Raw genomic sequence first — 22,493 nt, 5'->3', positions numbered from 1 at the left:
GGACACTATGCAAGCATGTGTGTGTGTGTGTGTGTGCTCACATGTAGGTGAGTGTGTGTGTGTACACAAACAACTCCGAAACTGAAACTAAGGTAACTTGAAACAATATTCATCCTGAAGATGCAGTATTTATTCAGATATACGCTACCCTCTGCTAGTCCACAGAGTTAATTCTTTAAGGTAGTTTTAGATTTGCAGAAAAACTAAACAGAAACTAGAGAGATTTGCCATTTACTTTCTAACACATACCTCATGGTATGAACCCATTATATCACACAGAGATATTTTAACTTTTCTAAAAATATCCTTTTCTTTACATCATCATTGTTCCCTAGCCTTGACCTGTTCAAACTTGCTGACCTTTTTAATCTAATGTTGTCATTGGAACCCTGTAATATGTAGTCCTTTCTTATTTCTCCAACTTAGCAAGAAACCTTTAAAGTTCTTCCATCTTTTTCCGGATGGATAGTTCATTTTTATTATTTCCAATAATCATTTTACTGAATTTACTGCAATTTGCTTATTATTTCACTCTATATCACTAAAAATTGAGTTGTGAGCACAGTAAACTTATTTTACAACCTATTAATCAGTCATATCTGCAGTTTAAAAAAGTCACCCAGCAAGTAATGGTAGGTATCTGCTGGACTAGAACGAAGCAGATAACATGGTCCATATCATCCAGGGGGTTTGAAATATTATTAGAAAAAGTGGCCTACATGTATAAAATGTTTAGTAACAAAAGGAATGTAAAATAAAGAATAAAATAACTACAAAATGCACAAGTACAAGGGGTATAACAAAGTGGGAATTATTCAGCAAAATGGTGGACTAAGTGAGAAATATATAAAAACAACTGTTTGAATTCTGTGGTTCAAGTGAGGAACTATCAATTGGAAAATTTACCCTAATGTCTCAGATGGTAGGCACTGAGCAAAGGTAACAATTTTAAATTAAATGAGGAACTTAAATTTCTTTCAACTCTCACTTGTCACATTTCAAGTGATCAATAACTAACAGATACTAGGACAGCACACAGGTAAAATATTTCATTGTGGTACACGTTTCTCCTAAGAGAGGTAGGGTCCAGAAGTTGAAGATGGACCATGAAAGGTGAGGGTGACAGAGTGAACACCTGGAGAGCTGTTGTTGACATTACAAAAGCGGACTGATCCTATGGAGAGTGCAAAGCTATAGATAAGAGGAAGAGATTATACTTACTAAAATTGTTTGGGCTTGGGCCAGCATGATGAATCAACTGGCTCATGCTCCACTCTGTGGCACCAGCATCCCATACAGGTGCTGGTTTTTGCTGTGGCCACTCTACTTCCCTGTTAACAGCCTGGGAAAGCAGTGGAAGATGGTCCAAAGCTTTGGGACCCTGTACATGTGTGAGAGACCCAGAAGCGATTACTAGCTCCTGGCTCTGGATCAGCTCAGCTCTGGCTGAGTGAACCAACAGACGGAAGATTCTCTCTCTCTCTCTCTCTTTCTCTCTCTTTCTCTCTCTCTCTTTCTCTCTCTACATCTGCCTTTCCAATGGAAAAAAATAAATCTTACACAGGAAAAAAAAATGTTGGGACTAGCTCAGGCAGCAAGACCCCTGTTAGAAGTAATTAATGATAAAAAGGGAGAAAAAGCTATCTTACAGAAGAAGAAACGTTTGTAAAAACAGAGAATGTAAAATATCAGATATAGGGACTCATATTTCAATCCTGAGAAGGAGGGAAATTTAGCAGAGTGAAGAAGTTAGGCTGGACGTGTGTTTTTACAAAGTGGATATTGGATAATGTACTTCTTAACAACAACAACAAAATTCTTGTGAACAAGCAAGAAGATGATACTGTTGAGATGCAGAGATGTTTTCAGGATTCTGTAACTATCACATCCCTAAATCTTTTACATTGTTCTTAATTGGTCAATCAATCATTACGATGTATTAGGTCCCAATATGCCAGGAAGTCTGAATGATTTACAGAAAACATCTTTTGAAGAGTAAAACCAAATATCCAGTATAAAAGTATAACCAAATATTGAATTGCTGATGTAAAAAAAAACTCAAACTTTTTTTGTCTTACATCAAATGTATAAATCCCTGACCTCATGCTACCACTCTTGCATTCTGTAACTACTGTAAACATTACAAATCATTCCTGAGGTTCCTTCTAAGCTGTTTCAACACAAAATCCCATGTTTTCATGTACTAGGTAATATGAGAAACACAAGTAATGTACAAATGTGGCCCAATAACATTACACCTGAGTATTCATAACCACAGAGAGGAAGCCCAATGAAAATACATCCTTGTCTTATACTGTAAATTCACACTACTGCTTGAAGCCAAAGCATTCAACTGATCACTCTTCATGAACGACTATTGTGGTTAGTCTGCAGTAATCAAATATTTATCTCTGAGTTTCAAAAGTTTTTCTAATTCGATAGACCTATTTACAAAGCAAATTGTAAATTTCGAATGAAAACAGGTGAGGCATAGATTGCTTCACTTAAAACAAACCTAACTGAATCATATTCAATTGTTCTCAGTTATATTTTTCAGAAATTATACAACATATCTGACAGAATTTAAAAATTGATAGTTATAATTTCTTCCTGAAGAAAGCTAAAAGGATGATGCAGATATGCTAATTATATAAAGGACAAATGAAGTTCACAACATAATTATGAGCACTGAGGAGAGACTATGTTAGTAATGTATTTTCCTTAATATAAAAAGCAATCTTAGAACTGATTTCTTAGGGTCAATGACTGACCTCTTATACTTTAATTCATAAAATCAAGACCACATGAAAATGGTTTTAGCATGGGATGTAAGGTCTATACTAGATTCCTCTGACTCAGGGAAGGGAAATGTGAGAAAATAAAAAGGCAATTAGTGAAGATGGGGCTTTCATAGACCTGTACTCCTGCCACACGTAAGATTATGTTAAAAAGCATGTGACTTCCGTGTTGAGATCTCAGGGTCTGTAACTGCTGAGCCTATCTTACCACACTACTTCCTAATGCCAGATCCTACAGAAGAATCTTTTTGGCATGGTGCAGAGTTGCACTGTGATATCACTATTTTACCTGAAACATTTTAAAACAAATACAAGTATCAAGTGCATTTTTCATTTCTCTCAAGGTGCATATGTTAACTAGACAGTTCTACACTGACAGTGGTGCACAACGAGATTCAGTCATTTAAGGTGCCCAGCTCTGTTCAGGTTCTATGGTAAAAGGACTGTTTCCCAAGCAATCCTACTCGATATAATACTATGTCATGGAATAACGTTGAATTTGAAATGGAGTATACGTATCTAGAGATATAACACATAAACGTTTGCACAAAGATATCTGTTGGCTCGAAGGGCTATTTTAAATGCTAAGACTAGGTCTTTATTGCAGCAACATTACAGTGCACTCTTACAGTAATTTTTTTTCTTAAAAATGTGGACAGCATAGGTCTCTTGATTTTTTTAAAATAAACTCATTTTCAAAACCAAAACTCATAATTCATGTTTCCTTAGCTACTTTGAAATCCAAGTTTTGAGCACCACTGATGTAAAAAAAGAAAAGAATTCAGCAGTGTACACTATTATCAACATAGTTCAAAGAATTTCTAAAAAGAAATAAAACATAGAAGTTATATATGCTGAGTATGATTATGCTGGTTAGAAAAAAATGATTTTCCATAATAGGTTTAAGGTTGACTGAACTGGTAATATTGCCTATATAGATTATGAAAAAAAATGTTAAAAATCACCTATGATTCCAAAATCAAAATTTTCTTGTGTTACACTTTTTTCATTTGAATTTTCTTGGATTTTGTTTTTACAAAAAGCAAAACTGACATTAAATCAATTGCTTATTCATATCACTTGGGAACCCTTAGCAAATGATCCATTCATCAGAGACACTTCAGGATCACACTAAGGTTATGCCTGACTATGCAGGTCAGGAACTATAGAGAACAATCAGCTGAACACCATGTTCTGAGAGGAAATGAACTGAAGGCGGCTAATCCACGGCTTAAAGAATTACACCGGGAAAGACAGCTGGCCCACACCCATGTGCATAAGGCCATCCAAAGAATGTCTAATTATGGACTCTGTGAAAATATCTTGAAACCAGGGAGCTCAAAAACCTTTTGTCAGAAAGGGATAGATGAAAGTTCAGATTATTTCCCATTCAACAGATGGAAAAATCCCTACTCAGCGAGCAGTCCAGGAGATCAAAAAAAGGGGCTAAAGTTTCTAATGCATTCTAGAGCTCTATTGTTAGAAGTTGGGGAATTTTTTTAAGAAGCAAGAAACAGTTTAACTTTACTTTGTGTGGCCTTTTGGCCTGCAAAAAGACTAAGGCAGGCTGACATTTTGGCTACAAATTTTGCAGCTGTGTAATCATGGGGGTCTGGGAGACCTTTCTATACTTGGTTCAGCTCTTGAATTCCCTTTGAGACCAAGACAATGGAACTAATAATTAGCAAACTACCATAAGTCTCAGAGTATGACACATGAATAGAACTCTTCCTTTTTTCTCTTTCCCTGTGCAAGGACACAAAAATTGAACAAGTCACTAATATATTTGCAGTGAAACACCCACTAACATTAATGAAACTATACCTAAGTACAGAATTTAGCAAGAGCCATGACCAGTATGAGGTGGATAATTTTTACTTTCCTCCACTCTTGAAGTTTCTTGAACATATAAATGAGTCAATGTGTACCTGTTAGAGCCACTAGTTTGACATTTTCCCATCCTTAATATCCATTGTAAACTGCAGAGGAAATATTCCAAGATCACCAGTGGAAGCCCCAAGCCATGACTGATACTCAGTATATTTCTTGCAGTGTTGCTACTTGGTTTACTTACACTTCTAGAGTTAACTTATCTTTCCATATTATTTGCCTCCGTGTCTTCTTTCTCCTACTAGTCTTGTGCTTTGGGGCCATGATTAAATGAAACAAGGACAGTTTCACACAAGCACTGTAACATGCGACAGCTCAGCTGGTAGCAAGCTGGCCATCAAACGTTGTTGGGTGAGTGCTTTGCACAGTGTGCCAGAGGAACCCCTGGGCAGGACTGATCAGAGCAACAGGCTTCATCATGCTGTACAAAGTAGCACAGAAGTAAAAATAGAAGAATTTTTATTTCTGGAATTTTCAATTTTATGTTTTCAGATCCTGTTTGCCTGTAACTAAAATCCTGGCAGTCCAATTCACAGATTGGAGTGGGGGATGACTGATTACTACAAATCCAGCTTGTGGTCTTACTTCTTTGGGTCAGTCTGATTGGTTCTCCTTACTTATTTCTGCTTTATTGCAACTCCCAACATAGATGCCGGTTAAGTGTTCTGAAATCACAACCTAGTTATGTTAACAATTCAATAACAGGACCTGACTATCCCTCCAGGAGGAATGAGGATTGAATCCCCAGGTGCCACCCAGAGTCTTATCTTGACTAACTTGTCTCCACTGCTCTGCTTGTGCCACAGGCATTTCCAGAGACACCTCTTTAGGCTTAACTCACACGCTTCTACTTTTTGTGCTGTATTTTTTCTCTCACATTATTTCTTTCAAGGACCCTGATGCTTCCTGTCCAGACGCAATCTGTCCTCAAGGCCAACCATAAAACTGCTCTTAGAAGCCAGCAGATGCAGCCCTCTCTTGCTGATTGTCCTTAGGAGCTTTCCTCAATGTCTTCTTGTTTAATTTTAACTTACTCTTTAACTGTATGGATCTTAGTCTTAGCTGCTAGATAAAGACCAAAAAATGTGCAAGCAATCCTTCTCACTGTCGTCATGTTCCAAGAACCATCTTTCTGGGAATGAACTGCAGAGGCCTTTATCTCTAAAGAAACCTTCTAAAGAAACTGACTCCCAGGCCCAGCACGGTAGTCTAGTGGCTAAAGTCCTTGCCTTGCATGTGCCAGGATCCCATATGGACACCGGTTCTAATCTTGGCAACCCTGTTTCCCATCCAGTTCCCAGCCTGTTGCCTGGGAAAGCAGTTGAGGATGGCCCAAAGCCTTGGGACACGGCACGAGTGTGGGAAACCTAGAGGAGGCACCAGGCTCCTGGTTTCAGATTGGTTCAGCTCTGGCCATTGCGACCACTTGAGGAGCTGAGCCAATGGACGGAAGATCTTCCTCTCTGTCTCTCCTCTTTGTTTATTTGACTTTCCAATAATTTTTGTAAAGGAAGAAAGAAAGAAACTGACTCTGCTTTCTCTCCATCAAAAGTTACAGCCACAATTTACTCCTTGTGATGGTGGGTTTGCTCCTAGACTAACTGTTAGGCTCCTAACCCTCTTCCCAGGTTAGCCTTGACCTCGGTGCTGACATGTGTGTGTTAGCATCAGTCTGGATGGGAATCTTGCTCTGTTTGTCAACTGAGAAATCCCATCCTAGAAACCTGACCACTGTCTAGATTTCAGCATGTTTCTCAACCCTCTGCTTCCCACCCCAGGTGAGACCTGATCAACCTGGCCTGCCTTCAACACAAATTTTATAAGGTCTAAATCGCTGAAATCTCCTGTGATCTCGCTTGCCTCCCAGTTACTTCCCTTCCACTAACACCACACTGTTCCTTCGCTAATACTGTCTGTCCTGTTGTGCTGGGACCAGACTCATACCTCAGGTCACTTCTTTTCTCTATTGTAGTAGTTCCTTTTATTTATTGTTTTTTAGATTTATTTTATTTTTATTAGAAACTAACATGTACAGGGAGGAGAGACAGAGAAGAAGATCTGCTATCCAGTGATTCACTTCCCAAGCAACCACAACAGCTGGAACTGCGCCGATCTGAAGCCAGGAGCCAGGAGCCTCTTTCGGGTCATTCCACGTTGGTGCAGGGTACCAATGCTTTGAGCCGTCTTCAACTGCTTTTCCAGGCCACCAGCAGGGAGCTTGTACTCAGGGGTGAGAACCTGTGCCCATATGGGACACATTTTAGAACAAACAAATGCACCCATATGCAGAATATATCAGCACTAATTTGTTGAAATTTATCAGCTTCACATTTATTACTGTCATATGAGGGCTTAACTGGCATCGATTCTCTTTCCAAGCAACTTTAAAAGGTTGCCCTTCCCAACTCAAGCCAGGTTCTTTCCCCGTGTTCTATAGAAAGCTGCAGCTTTAGCGGGCTGTGCAGTGAAGTCATCCCTGAAACTCATGCTCCTTTTCTCCTCTCTACCCTTACTTGGATGTGCTTGGAATTTGACTGGCAATTTCTTTTTCTTTATTCTTAAAATGATCCTGTGCATAACAGATGCCTTTTAACAGACAGAAAGTAATGCTTGGAGAAGAGATGTAAAAGAGACTAACATTACTGGGCATGATGGACATGCAGCAGGCCCAACCCTATGAACTGGACAGTGTTCTCGTTTGTTGCCCACCTGGCCAAAAAGCACATATCAGTTCCTGTGAAAGGACAGGGCAGCTAGGTCCACAGCCGGGGCTCTGGCCTACTTTGCCCTGATGCTCACCTGATGAGGGTCCTGGAGCTGGAATGAAGGTGACAAGGTAAGGGCACAGAGACCCATCTGAAAACAAAGACCCTGAGTTCAGCCACAGTGTCCTCAGCTTACCTGTTACGTTCAGAGCAACCATTCTAAGTTACACAGTTTTCAATCTTTACCTCATTAAAACTCTATGGAGCCCAGTCCCTTGGTGCTCAGTCCCTTGGAGCTGGGAAATGTACTCATTATTTCATTTCCATTTTTAATCATCACTCGCTATTCACCCGTGATTGCCTGTGCCTATGAACTCTGTCTCTACCTCGCCCTGCACCTCTGGAGGGCTTCCCCCATGCCCTGGCTCCTTATCATTCAAAGCCTTTGTTGCAATGCACTGCAATGTTCTTCTCTTTTATCCAGTTGTCAGTTTATCATTTCTTTCTGATTATTTCTATTTCATAAAATGGTTTAAATGTCTCCCTACTTTAAAAGAACAAAAAGCCCATCCATACCACAGCCACAATCACTATCGTACCATTTTGCTATTTCCCTTTAGGACTGTGCTTGCTTACAAAGCTGCCTCCACCACCTGCTTCTATCCCTCACCCTCAATTCTATTTTTAACTTCATTTCAATAATTTTTCGACTGTCTTAATCTGTTTGGGCCACCATAACAAAAATAGCTAATGAGCCACTGAAATATATTTCTTATCATTTTGGAGGATGGCAAGTCCATGTTCGAGACTCCAGCACACTTGTCTGGCTGGGAATGCTTCTGGTTCATGGAAAGCACTTTTTCACTAAGTGCTCACTCAGTGGTACATGGGAAGTGGTGAATGAGCTCTTTTGGGCAAGTTTTATATGGGCACAATTCCCATTCATGAGAACTCCGATTTAAGATTGTTTATTTCCTAATATAACTCTGAGATTTAGGATTTCTTTTTTTTTCTTTTCCTTGAATTACATTAATTTTATTTGAAAGGCAGAAATAAGGACACATACACACACAATCCTTCATTATTTGATTCATTTCCCAAAATGCCATCAGCAGCTAGGCCAGCCTGAAGATTGAACTCCAAGATTCTATCTCCCACTTATGTGGCAATAACCTAAATACTTTAGCCATCAACTGCTGCCTGCCACAGTGTGTATTTACAGGAATCCAGAAAGGAAAGCAGAGCCCGGATTCAAACGCTGGTACTCCAATATGGGAAGCAAATACTGGATGTGATGGCTTAGGAGCTGAGTCAAATAATCGCTCAGTGAGATTTGGTTTCAACCTAGAAATTTTACAGGGATGCCAGTCATTGTAAAGGGATATATAATGACTGTCAATATTTATTTGATGAACACTATGCTTCTCCTGTAATCAAAATATATAAAATGTGTCCAAACGTATTTATATATGTGTGTGCATGTGTGCACGCGCTAAGGTATTCAAACATTCTTGGAAAAAAAGTGGAATCAAAAGTGAAGCTTGTGTCAGTTGTTGCGGCACAGTGCTTTATGCTTGTATGTAGGGTGGCTGGATCACCTACTGGGGTGTCTGTGACCCATCCCGATGCCTCTGTTTCCAATTCTTGTGAATGCAAATCCTAGGAAGACACACAGGTAACTGGGTTGCTGCTACCTACATGAGAGACTTGGATGGATGTATTTGTCCCTGGCTTTGATTCCCTGCTGTTGCGGCTATCTGGGGAGGGACGTGATGGATGGGAGATATCTCTGTCTCTCTTGATTTTTCTGCTTTTCTGATGAGTAAAATAAAAAAGAAATGTATTTGGCTGTGAAAACTGTGAAACTCATGCATAGTATTTTTTCAATAATATACATTTCTATGACTATTTTGAAAATTCCTTGTCTAATACGCATTGTGTGAATGTGTGTGTGTATCTGTGTATGCATAACAACAAAGCAATCTGACTCACTCCGTCTCTGTGTGTGTCAATGTTTCAATGTTAGTCTTTCTGCTTCCTATGTATCATCTATGTAGGTACTGGTCTCTCCATTTATTTATTTATTTGTTTGTTTGTTTTATAGACAGATAATTTTTAAGCCAGTCAGGGTATACTCTTTGGTGTTGCCAGCTTTCTCCTGTGTCAGTCACTGCTACTCTAATCCATTATAGACACTCTACCACTTGGCTTCCATTTTTAGTGCAAGTTTGTATTTTCACCAAGTTTAAACTTCCTGTGACATCATTTTTCTTTCATGTTCTTCAGTTTTCTCCTTCTTTAGCCACCTCAATTCCATACAGAAGGGTTAACTGAGGCAAAACTGGCTCTCCTTTGTTCAGGGTCATTTCTACTGATTATAGCCACATGTTACTGCTCATCATTTTTTGTTGTCTTCCTCTGAAAACCACTTCCACCTAGAGATAGAGTTCATCCTCTATCACCAAGGAGCCAACTTTCACTGCCCGGCAGAATAAGATGTGTTCGCAATAGCAACGGGCCATGAAAAATCTCTAACACAATGGAATGGAGAGGAAAGCTATTTTAGACTTGGGGATAACAGGGAAGGAAGAGCGATAGTGAATATGTTTCCACCTGTGAAAGAATCAAAGCAAAACCTTGACCTAGTCAGGGGAAGAAGCGCTGTTGAGCATGGGGGTGGACAGGGCACAGGGTGATGCCCTCAAAGGTCTTTTGTCAAGAGTCGAGGCAGCTTTGAAATTTCTTTGTGGTGGAAAATGAAATTGGAGAATAAGGTAAAAACCAAATTACTTTCTAAGAAAGTTTCTTTCTTATATCCATGGGGAATGTGAGCCATTGAAACAATAACATTTTTAATATTTACTGAGAGCTTTTCTGCTAGTTACTACAGGTTAAACGAATCAGAAAATATGAACTCTAAAATGTCCTAAAGTCTTCAACTTCTTGAATGTAGATGAGATCTTACAAATAGAAAATATATACCCACCAATACTCTAAAATACTATACATAAATGTATATATGAGTCATAAATACATTTCATATTTAGACTTGGCTTCCCAAATTGAAAAAAATCAAAAGCATGAAATACTTCTGGCTCCAAGCCTGTATCATTACCTCACTTCTATAAGGCAGGTACTATAATTTGCAATTAAAAGATTAGAAGATTAGATTAAAAGAATTGAGAGACACGGAAGTTATGATGCAAGTAATACAGCTAGATAATGTCTCTTTTTTAAAAAAAATTATTTTTATTGGAAAGGCAGATTCACGCAGAGAATGAGAGACAAAGCAAAAATCTCCCATCCACTGGTTCACTCCTCAAGTGGCTAGAACAGCCAGAGCTGAAGCCAGGAACCAGGAGCTTCTTCTGGGTCTCCTGACGGGTGCAAGGTTTCAAGGCTTTGGCCCCTCCCTCTACAAGCAGGGATGTGAATGGGAAGCAAAGTAGCGAGAATAAAGACCAGTGCCTGTATGGGATCCAGGCATTTAAAGGGGGAGAATTACACGATGCCATTGTGCCGGGCCTATAATGTCTCAATTTAAATTGTAAGATTTTCATTTCAATAAGATAAAGAATGCTTCAAGTTTTGGGGTTGCACCTATATAACACACAAAAGGTGAAGATGGCAACACGGACAAACAGGAGAGGCAAGGAATTAGGATTTCCATTCAGATTTGGGCTTGGGAGGAAAATCCATGTGGAGTTGACCAGTTGGACATACATATGTGGATGAGAGAAACCTGTCTGAGCAGACAGATTGGAGTAACTGGGAGAGCCATGGTTTAAATGCAGATGTTAAATGAAGGGGCTTTTCATTTAAGTAGTAAACAAAAGAAGAAAAGGAGGGTGAGAAAGAACCTAAGTCTGCTCACGAGTCAAAAAGAGGTATGAACAGATTCTAGGAAAGGGGGAACAGAATTTGTACAGAAGACAAGGTCTGAATTCTTGGGTTTTATCAAGTAAAATTTCGGTATTCATTTTCCCAACTGTCTGTGGAAGGAATTGGTGTTATCAAAAGTCAAACTGCAATACATTACATTGAGCAGTGAAGAGAAGATGAAGTTAAACTGCAAGAATGGGGTTATGAATAGTGGGAAGGAGTGTAGGTTAGGGAAATAATTGTAGAGATTTTTTTTTTTGCAATTCAAAAGTATTGTGTACTTAAACAGGAGGGGACTTTAAAAAACTCTATGGAAAAATGAAGCTAAGATTATGAGTACTTGGGGCCCATGCAATGGCACAAACTCATCCTCCAGCCTGTGGTGCCAGGATCTCTTACGGGCACTGGTGTGTGTCTCAGATACTCCACTTCATATCCAGCTCTCGGCTGATGGCCTGGGAAAGCGGCAAAGGATGGCTCAAGTCCTTGGAACCCTTCACTCAGGTGGGAGACCTGGAAGAGGATGCTAGCTCTCAGCTTCAGATCAGCCTAATTCTAGTTGTTTTGACCATTTGGGGAGTGAGCCAGTGGAAGGAAGAAGTTTTCTCTGTCTTTCCTTCTCTCTCTCTGTAAAATCTGCCTTTCAAATAAATAAATAAGAATGTGGGTCAATTTCTTGGCCTTTTGGCTAAGATCAAGTGTTAAAAAAAAGAGGAAAAACAAATAGGTAGTTTTTGTGCAAAAACAAACCTTCTGCAATAAGTTTGTGGTGAAAATTGTTTTCATCTTAGGTAAAAAAGTGTATATTATTTTTTAAAAATCTAGTCATCAGTTTCAATTTTTTATACCAAAATGAACTTGTACTTTTACTTCTATTTTTTCCACAGCCTTTCTGAAGTATCTTTGCATGAGAGGCAGATAATGTTAAAAATGTGTGGAGACATGGGGAGAGAACCAACAGAAAACTGAGGCAGAAAAGGACGTGACGCAGTCTGCGTGGTGTCTGTGATTCTATTCTCTGCTCACGCCTGCTGTTGGTCTTCCCTGTTTACTCCCTAATTTCCTTGCCCAACACAGGTATATGTAAAGGTACTTCAAGATAATTTTAAGCAATGGAACTAAATGATTTTGATGCAACCCTTTTTTTTTTTAAGATTTTACTTATTTATATTAGAAAGCCATATTTACAGAGAGGAGAGACAGCAAGAAAGATTTTCCATCCACTAATTCTTTCCCCAAGTGTGTGTAACGGCTGGAGCTGAACTGATCTGAAGCCAGGAGCCAGCAGCTTCTTCCAGGTCTCCTACATGGATGCAGGGTCCCAAGGCTTTGGGTCGTCCTTTATTGCTTTCCAGGCCACAAACTCCCTGAGGTGCACAGGGTCCTTCTCATTCCCACCTGATGTGACCATCCCAGTACTCCTTTCCTCTTGTGCACATATATCACAATTCTGAAACTCTCATTATACTTCACACTTAAGATACCTGGCAACGATCTCTTATTATACACATGTATTTTTGCCTGATGCATTCTGCCCTTTCTTAAATCTCACAAAATGTCATCCTCCTCTTAATGATGACCTGTGAATCCACATAGTAATAACATTACCTTTTATTCTACCATGGCTTGCCAATTAGTACACTCTTTGCAGAAACATTTCCCGAAAGCTGGCATGTGCCCACAATGGTGAAAAGTTTCAAGTATCCAAACATACTAATGATAATAAAGCTTGACAACTTGATTACATCATTTATACCAGGTGTCATATTTCATACATGATAGTATTTTTTAATGTGGGTAGATTTCCATCAAAACCACATTCCAAAGATAGAAGCTGATTAAGAAGCAGTAGTTCCTCTCATCCAAACTGTTTTATCTCAAGACCATGCAGCAGAAATGGAATAACTAGTCTGCTGAAAGGAGATGTCAAAACTGGATAGGATTTACAGCTTTAGAATAATAAGAAACTGCAAATTGAATTTTCTTTTTTTTTCTTTGCTATGATGCACTGGGGTGTAAACACCAGCAAAAGCACAGCCTTTTTCTTCTATCACATTATAAGCTCTTTTTCAAGAAAAAGATATTCTTCTATGTGCTTTGAATTTATGTCTTCTTATACTTCAGCATCTGTTGCATGCCGTTTGGTGTTAAGGCTATGTGTTTAAGGTTCAAGTCCATTTGCAATTTTTTGTTCGCTCTAAAGAGCTCTCTCATGTCTCTCGGAATATGATTTTCCTATGTAAGAGAATTGTGTCAAAATCCATTTTCAGTTTTAAAAGTGTCACCTATAAACTGAAAGGCTTTCCCCCCCTTTTTTTAGAAGAGTATTATTGCTTCACTTGGTTATTCCTGATTTTCTTAAGATTATTCTTTGTCATAATTTGTTTAGTCATTCTATATATTCTATGCTATTTCATAAATTAATATATTTGTTAGCATATTCTATATTATTTTGATATCAATGTTATGACAGCATATTTCCTCATAAATAATATTCTGTGATACATTTTGATTACATAATCATTTTAAACATTATTTCTTAACTTTTTTATGTAGCATATCACAAGTATGTTTCTCCAATGCTGCTTTCATTTGCTGTTTTTCTTTCAGTTTAATCATTTTTCTGACAAATATTGCATGGTTTCTTTAAATATGTTCATTTGGGTCATCTCTCAAAAGTTTAATTTTGCTTTTTAATATGCTTTAGCAGAATATACTGTAATGCTATTAAACAAACTGTTGTATGTACTACCTCTACCTAATGTGCTTTTTTTGAAATAATCACACAGGTTCCCATGCGTTATACCTTGGCATAAAGAACAAAGCCAAATATCCTTAAATTCCATGGCTAGCAGGGCATGCAGAGGGCAGGGCTCCAGTCCATAAAAGCACAGGTGTCTGAGCCTCAAGTCCAGGACAAGCTGTGCTACGTCAGGGACACCTGGCATTTGTTGTCCCTTTGCAAAATCCTGGGTACAGGCATGATAGGTTCCACCAGCTGAGACCAAATTCACTGCCCAGTTGCAAAGCGAAATGTTTCCCGTTATAAACAGGAGTTTGTGAGCCAATATAAGAGTTAAAGTTAAGGGTGGCTAAGGGGCAAGGTATAGAATTAGGCGTTAAGAATGGCAAGGCCAGGCCTGGAGTTCCAGTTGTGAAAAGCTGCCCACAGCAGGCACACTTCTTGGCCTTCACCTAAAACAGCTATTTTGATTCAATGCCTCCTGAAACCTAGGCCAAGGGGAACTTCTCTCAGCCCTATGCATTACAACTTGCTACTCAACAGCTTCATTTGGGAATGTGTCAGAATTATAAATGCTCATGGTCACCTCAGTCCCTCTGATCAGAATGTCTATCTTAACACAGCTGATACATAGATGTTTGGGTTTGAAAAGCACTGCATCATATAGTTCATTCAGGGTCCAAGGAATTTGTTTCTATCTAGATATGTTTCATGGGCTTGGGTCCCCAGAAGCCATTCATGTCTAGCATATAAAGCATCTCTCCACTAGACGCATCCTCCTTAGACACCTTAGACCAAACCCATGGCCAAAGTGCACGTGTAGGCAGTATGGCAGAGTTTTCACACATAAGGTTCCAGGGAGCTCACTGGAATGCAGGACAAAGCCATGGGTGACTGGAAGCAGGTAAGAAGGGGTGTGGATTGGCTTGTAACTGTGCTTTTGCTCTTGCTCTCTTAGCTAATTCTGTCCATTTGCAGCTGATAAACCCTTTCATTGGGGTCCAAACTATGTGCAAAGTGAAGGCTGTAAATAGATATGTGCTTTCCAGAGATTTAAAAAATATTTGATGCTAAAAGTTTGGGTCAGGTTCCAAAATCAATTGCTTGTCCCAATAGGTTTCTACATTATATTTACCAATGAAAGGCAGTAAAAGCTGTTAGACAAGTGAAGTATAATTTCAATTAGAGGAAACCACCTGAAAAGATTATTATATATTTTCCCTGATCTGTGGTAATTCATATACAGACTATAAAAATGTCTATGAAAGAAAATGCCATTCTGAGATATGATTACTGTCTATACTCTCGAGAAACAGTAGTTCTTCTATTTATTTCTGCTTTTCTAGTTAGCATTTGTCAAAGTCTTTAGTGGAGGGTTAAGTTTGTGAGTTTTACAATAAACTGAAAGTAACTCATTGTAAAATTTTAAAGAAAAAATAGGGAAGGAGGAGGGAGAGTGGGATCATGGGCGGGGGACGGATGGGATGGGAAACATCACTATGCTCTTGTATCTGAATATATGAAAAACATAAAATGTGTTCAACTTAGTAAAAATTGAAAAGTAAATATGTAATTGATACATACCTGTTTTTGTATTTTCTGTCATTGTATTGTGACCCTTGCATGGGAATAATGAAGTGAGAAAGTGTGAGAAGCAAGAACCCAGGGGAACAAGGCTAATACAGAAAGAGTTGAGAAGTATTGTGACAAAGTGGGGTAAGCTGCTACTCCAGACAACTGTATCCCCATCAGCATGCTGGCCAGGCCAGTCCTGCTCTGCTTCCAATCAAGTCTCCTAGGACGCACCCTGGGACACAGCAGAAGCTGGTGCAAGAACTTGGGTTCCTGCCACCTTCTGTTGAAGACCCACATCCACTTCATTAGTCCTCGCTTGGCCTGAACCAATCCCCCAAAATTTGGACACCGGCATGGTGAACCGCAGACTGATCTTTTATTATTATCATTATTATTCATTTTTATTTTGCTGCCCTTCTAATACAAGAAAAAATAAATAAACTTTAACAAAAGTAAAATAGGGGACAACTGAGGTACCATAAACATACAGGGTTGAGAAGCACAAACTCTTACAATACTTACGGTATGTCTCAATCACACATATACTATTTCTTATTTCAACTAGAAGTATATCCTTTACTAAAAGAGGTGCTTACTTTGTTTATTTTTAGGTATCAATTTATTGAAGTTCACAGAATAAATGGCAGAGAGGATTGGAATGTTTTCCCTGGAACAAATGTGTCATGTGCTCAGCTGATCATCCTGATTTGTTAAGCATGTTTTAAACAAGTATCAAATATCACATTGTATCCTACAAATATATAGCATTATTTGTCAATTTTTAAGATAGCTCAGAATAGTTTGAACTTTCCTATTGAAAACAGAAATGCTAAAGCTGAGTCATGAAACAAAACTCAAACAACCACCGCCACAAACTAACAAATCCAGCTGCATGCCCAGAGAAGAATGAAGGTGAAGACGAATTTGGTAAATGATGATCAGTCCAAATAAATTCAGGACAGCTTGCTGGCTACTGAACCACCTGATCTGTCTGTGTCAGACACCGAAGACACTGCTCACATAGCTCAGCAAGTGCCCCTGTGGCACTTGGATGTCATCCTGACTTACTGCCCTCACCATGTTCCCCGTGAATATGCGTGGGCTCCCTGGGTGGAGTCCACATGATGCCATGCACATGGCACAAAGCATCACTACCTCCAACACCAAAGAGGCGTGTACTGGGTGGGCATTTCCTTCCAGATGATTTTCAGCTGCTGGACCCAGGACGCGACTATGGCTTTTCTTTCTTCTGATGCAAACTCAAGAGCAAAACGGAGTCACTCCATGGTGGAGTGGCAACTGAAACACTGAAAGCTCCCAGGGCCTCTGGTTTTTGTGTATGTCTCAGCCATGCAGCCCAAGATTAAGGAAAGAGAATGAAGCAATGCTTGAGAAAACCAGAATCCTAGGATGCTGGGCTGGGGAAGGAAATCCATGGCACAGCATGCTGCCTATGCTGTCCTTGATGACAGCTGGCATCCTGAACCTGTGCAACAGAAGCAGAAGTATGGCTGCCCCAGCTTCTTGAATCTCTGCTCTTTAATGACATTGCTGGTATGAGATCTCTTCATGTAGGCTTCTTAGGCTTAATACCCCAAAGATCTTGGGTTAGAGACAGTTCCAACAATACCTTTTCTTTGTGGCCCTGGGCTTGAAGTTCATGGTGCATGTGTTAGACACAGTGAATGCATAGCCTTGCTCATTCTGTTCATCCATGGCCCGTTTCTTCAAGGATACAGTCAAAGACTTGGAAACTGTTTCTGCCCTCCCAGAACCCAAGACCTTCATCAGATCCTTTGTGTGATTTTAAAGATTCCTTTTTATCTCAACAGATCAGCTTCAAATTTTTTAAAAACATTTTCCTAACATATAATTATCATCTTCCAAAGACCCAAAAGTACTGTCAATGTGACTGAAATCAGAATATAAACATTTTATAAACAGCTGTCAAACCTCCCTTGGCAGAAAACAAAACCAACCAACCAAACAAAATCCCTGAATTGCTATAATCTAACCATGAGGCTATATTACTTAATTGACAGATAACACATTTCTCAAGTTTCCGTTTTCCAGTTAGCAAGTCTAAGACGTCAGCTCAACATGCCATTTTGGAAACTCATTGTGACTCTGCAATACTCGAAGGGAGGGGTATCCCATAAGAACTCAGCTCTGTTTCAGGCACTCATTCTATCTAGAATGACTGGCCTTAACAAGGACTGCATTTCAGCGTCAAGGGGATTTTTTCATGATCATTAATGGAAAGTGCCAAATTTGGTATTAGAATTCATCAATTCACTATTTCTTCCAGAGTTCTGAAAATACCAGGCTTAGCTTATAAATCAATGCAAGATGGAAATACTGTCTTTGTCATTATAGATCAGACACATCACAGAAAGACGTGACCCCTCACCAGGATCTACTCTCTCTTCGACTTTCATTCTTTGCTTCTCTAACCTGTTTGTTCTCTCATCTTTTACTCCCCACCCCCTTCCTTATCGTTTAAGCAATAGACTCACTGGGGAAATCTATATAGCATGTCTCAATTTATTTGGGGATATTTAATCTATGCTTTGTCATGATTCTTTATTCATTGGCAGGGCAGGGGACTGTGGTTTTGTCAGTGGAAAAGAAAATGACAAGATCCCTTTCCTCATGGTGATTAGGTTATATTATGGTGAAAGAGAAATTATAAACAAGTGTGATAGAAGGCTTCATGTCTTATCTGCATGTATGTCTATATGTAGACATAGATTTACATGGTGTACAAAGAGTTATTTTACTAGTTTTTAGAAATATAAACTGTCCAGTTTTAAAGGAAATTGAACCTGGCTGTTTAGAAGAGATCTCATTTAGAAGAGCAGGAAGATGAGGTCAGAGCTGCCAGATCTGAGTAGGAGGTTAAGGTAGGAGCAAGCATTCTGGACAGATTCAGACAACAAGGGGAAAGAAGAAGCAGATGCACTCAAATAACAGGAAAAGATATAGGCTAGAATTCAGGAAACAAGGGAGAAACCGTCTAAATAGAAGTCAGCCGGCTTCAATTTTTAAGTCATTGGGAATATATGTAGGGTTTTTTTTCCCCCTTAAATGCAGGAGAAAACAGTTTTGAGCAAGTCATAAATGGCAAATTAACAAGATGTGATTGATGTTTGACAAACTGGATGATAGGCAAATAAATATCCTGCTCTGGCAAGAATGAAGCCAAGTGATCACCGGGGAGTTCATGCTCTTGGTTAGGCAAGACAGGAAGACAAGCTGAAGTAGGATTTAACAAGACACAGGAGATGAGAAATGTCTTTGGATGAAGGTGAAGGGAAATGAAGGTAACTGGTAACTCTTGGGCTGATAGACATGATAGGAAAAAAAATGGCATTAGTAGATATCAGGACATTTTTCTGCATTAGCAAAGGTGACCCACCCACTGAGGTAATCTATTAATTTACACTCATAGCATATCAGAAGAGCTTATACTTTCAATTTATAAATAAACAGCGAAGGTTCAGAGAAGTGGGATGGCTTTTTTTTTTTAATGTCCCCAAATCTCAGCCATCACTTGCATTGTCAGTCCTTATTTTCCAGCCCAGGAATTTTTCCATTATCCAGCACCTCCTCCTGACTCAGTTCAGTGCTTTACTCAGTGCCTGGCATGACTTTCTTTGTGGAAAGGAATTTCATTATATTATTTACCTTCTACATGAATTATTATTATTTTACCTTATTTTATTGTCAAATGTGTGTGAAGTTTTGGGGATCATTAGAATTGTAAGTTAAACACTGACATTTGGTGGCCATGGTTAGACCATTAGCTATAAATGTTCATTGCAAAAGAATAAGATTTAAAAGATAATTTAGACTTAAGTTTTCCTTCATTTGCTTTCCTATGAAATTCAAATTCACCCTAATTTTCCCAAACTACAGGTTTCCTTTTCCTCGTTTTTCTTCCCATAGAGAAATATCCTCAGTTTGCTTACTGTTAGGTGTAGTCTATAAGATACTCTGTGTTAGAACACAGTGCAAAATATTCATGACTGACAGTGTCTATGGACCAGCTATACAATGTCACCAGCGATAGCAGAAGTCCCTGACCCAACAGCACAGATTGAATTACTGAAGCCCACTCTTGCCTTATGAGTGTCAGATCTGTCTCACTTGTCTAAGTTAGGGGACATATAACTCATGCTCTTGTGATTCCTGCCAGAAGAAAGATGATAGTGGACCTGCCAGGACTCAAGAGCATTTTATCTTCCTGACCTCTTAGTCCTGTCTGTGGCTTTTGCCCTTGTGATGGTGGTTTCCCAGGGAGGGGGATGGAATAGAAAGACATGGAAATATTCTGAAAGAAATCTCTTCTGAAGATCTTTCCCTTTCATCGGGGAAGAGATGTTCTCTCAAAGGCCCATCACTCAGAACTCGTGAGACAGCACTGCACTTCACAGCCACAGTAGAGCAGCCTGTGCAGATGAGGACTTTGAATATTGGGCATTTTGCCTGCTTCCACAGTAGTAGGGATTTTGTTACGAGGAAAGTAGGAAAAGTACTGTTAATGATGGACATTCGAAAAGGATTAGCTTTATTCTAATGTCACTATTTCTTTATATTCATAATCAGATGTGGTATAGCATACATCAAGGGATAATTTTTAACCTATGAAAATTACACAAGTGGTAGGGGCCAACATATAGGTGCTATCAATTCAAACATTTGCACAATTAAAAAAAACTTTTTATATTGCTACTGTTAAGATACTAAGGGGAATTCAAAATGACTTAAGTGTACATTACATATATATATATATATTGTATTTTTCAATATGATGAACAAGTGAACACAGAGTTATATTTGCTAAGTCGCTGAAAAACGAGCACATCTATAGATTCATTTAATATGCATAGAAGCAATTCTAAATCCTACTGAAAAACACCTGCTTATAAACATTTCTTCCTAGTTAATTTGTTGTTATAGATTAAGCAATCATTCCCTTTGCTCAAGCAAGAAGGTCAACTCGACAAAGGATCTTACCTTACTGTACTTTAGCAGAAGTTCTGAATGTCATGTATCTGGCCACTAATCAGAACACAGGTGCTAGAAGAGAACAAGATACTAGGGTTAAAAATATAACCAGGAACCCAGGAAAAGGAAAGCCACTATCATACAAAATGACTTGAGGTAATATAAAACATATACATAAATTTCTTGAGTTGGAAGTAACTTCATAGATCATGATGTTAAATCTCATGTAATTAATGATGACATCAAATTTCAGAGAAATAAGCTACCGGTCACTGGTCAAAGGCATGTGTTTTCTGGCTTCCTCACTCTGTAGTTCTACCTCTCCTTCCTGATTTCAGGCTGCAAGGAAGGATCACGGTGGGAGAGAAGAAAAAAACAGAGAGGCTGCTCATCCCTTCATTTTTTAAAGATTTATTTATTGGAAGATAAGAGTGAGAGAGAGAAGGAGTGAAAGATCTTAGATTTGCTGATTCACTCCCCAGAAAACTGCAACAGCCAGGTATAGGCTAGGCTGAAGACAGGAGACAGGCGTTTTTTCAATGTCTCCCACATGGATGTAGGAGCCCAAACATGGGGAAAATTCTGCTGCTTTTCCCAAATCATTATCGGGGAGCTGAACAGAAAGTGGAGCACCTGGGACACTAACTCATGCTTATACGGAGTGCTGGCATCACAGTATGAGTTTTACTCATTATCGCATAGTGCCAGTCCTTCTCCCTTAATTTTAGAAATAAGTGACAGATGCCTTCCTTTTTCAGCTACTACTGTCTGATTCCAAAGGGAGGTCACAGGAATAATCCCTTGGAAGCCCCAGCTTCTTATCTTCTTCCAGGCACCATCCAACACAGAGACATGCAATGATCTTACACTCAGTTCATTCTCAGCCAGGGACAGAATAAAATTCCAAGGAAACTGCTCTAACTTCATTCCAGACAGTGACCTTTCTTTTTGTAAGAGTACAATGACAGTCTCTTCTAGGAAGCTGATGAGACACAGAACAAGAGGAGCTGTGTTCTACGGAAAGAGAGTGAGGTGCACACAAGTCACCTTTAGTGATAAATACCCCGATAACATTTAATGAGTCAAAAGGTTACATGCAGACAGCTAATCCCATTGAGGCACATATCAATCCTTCCACAGCAACTCACTATTTTGCAAAAAAGGAGTTGCTGAGTAAGTGCTTTCCATATGGATCTTATCACTAAAATCAATAAACATATCAAATGTATTTGCCTAATCTGAAATCAGGGGTACATGTGTACATGTACATATTTAGATAGTCTAAGATAGGTAAACATGTATCACTTAATATGAAACTAAGTATTATTAATATTAACATGGAAAGAAACACTAGTCATAAAAGTAGCTGCTAACTTAAATATGGCATCCACTAAATGAACTGGCAAGCCATAACTAAGGCTGAACACTGACTTTCCCCTGATGAAGTTTCTCTAGTACTCGAGTCAGCAAAGCGTTCATTTTGAAAACTAGCAAAGGAACTGGCTTTCATCCTAGCTTCAAGTTCATTGCATTAAAAAATAATTGCACATGACATCCACTTAGGGTTGAGCTCCAACTCTCCACGTACAAATGACAGGCTCTTCCAAGCCCCGATTGACAAAGTTCAAAAGGTTACATAATCAAAATAGGATTGGCACTTCCAGACTGCTGTCATGGTTATACAGTTGGTGAAATGTGGAGACACAGTTAGAGTAGAGTAATAATTAGACAAGGCCATAACCTGATTTCTCCAAATAGGCAAACAAAGTATTCCTTGGGCTTAAAATGTATCCAGGAAAAGACAGGCTATTTTGTTAATCTAAGAACTGGCAGTTTCTAGTTCCATCAGGCCGTCATGCATTTATGAGCACTGACTCTGAGAGGTAGCAG

At 39.1% G+C, this 22,493-nt stretch overlaps 1 protein-coding gene across 1 annotated transcript in view; it reads right to left on the bottom strand.

Annotated features, from left to right (window-relative positions):
- CHRM3 (cholinergic receptor muscarinic 3) overlaps window positions 1-20,675 on the bottom strand; it is a 237,899-nt gene extending 217,224 nt beyond the window's left edge. Inside the window, exon 1 of the mRNA XM_004578512.3 lies at window positions 20,613-20,675. The gene's annotated coding sequence lies outside the window, so the exon portion shown is untranslated. The remainder of the gene's footprint in view (window positions 1-20,612) is intronic.
- Window positions 20,676-22,493: the final 1,818 nt, after the last annotated feature.

The sequence above is a fragment of the Ochotona princeps genome, chromosome 10 (genome assembly GCF_030435755.1).
Source record: "Ochotona princeps isolate mOchPri1 chromosome 10, mOchPri1.hap1, whole genome shotgun sequence".
In the NCBI taxonomy this organism is placed as follows: domain Eukaryota; kingdom Metazoa; phylum Chordata; class Mammalia; order Lagomorpha; family Ochotonidae; genus Ochotona; species Ochotona princeps.
The sequence above is the reverse complement of the archived record's forward strand: the minus strand, read 5'-3'. Positions and strand labels throughout refer to the sequence as shown.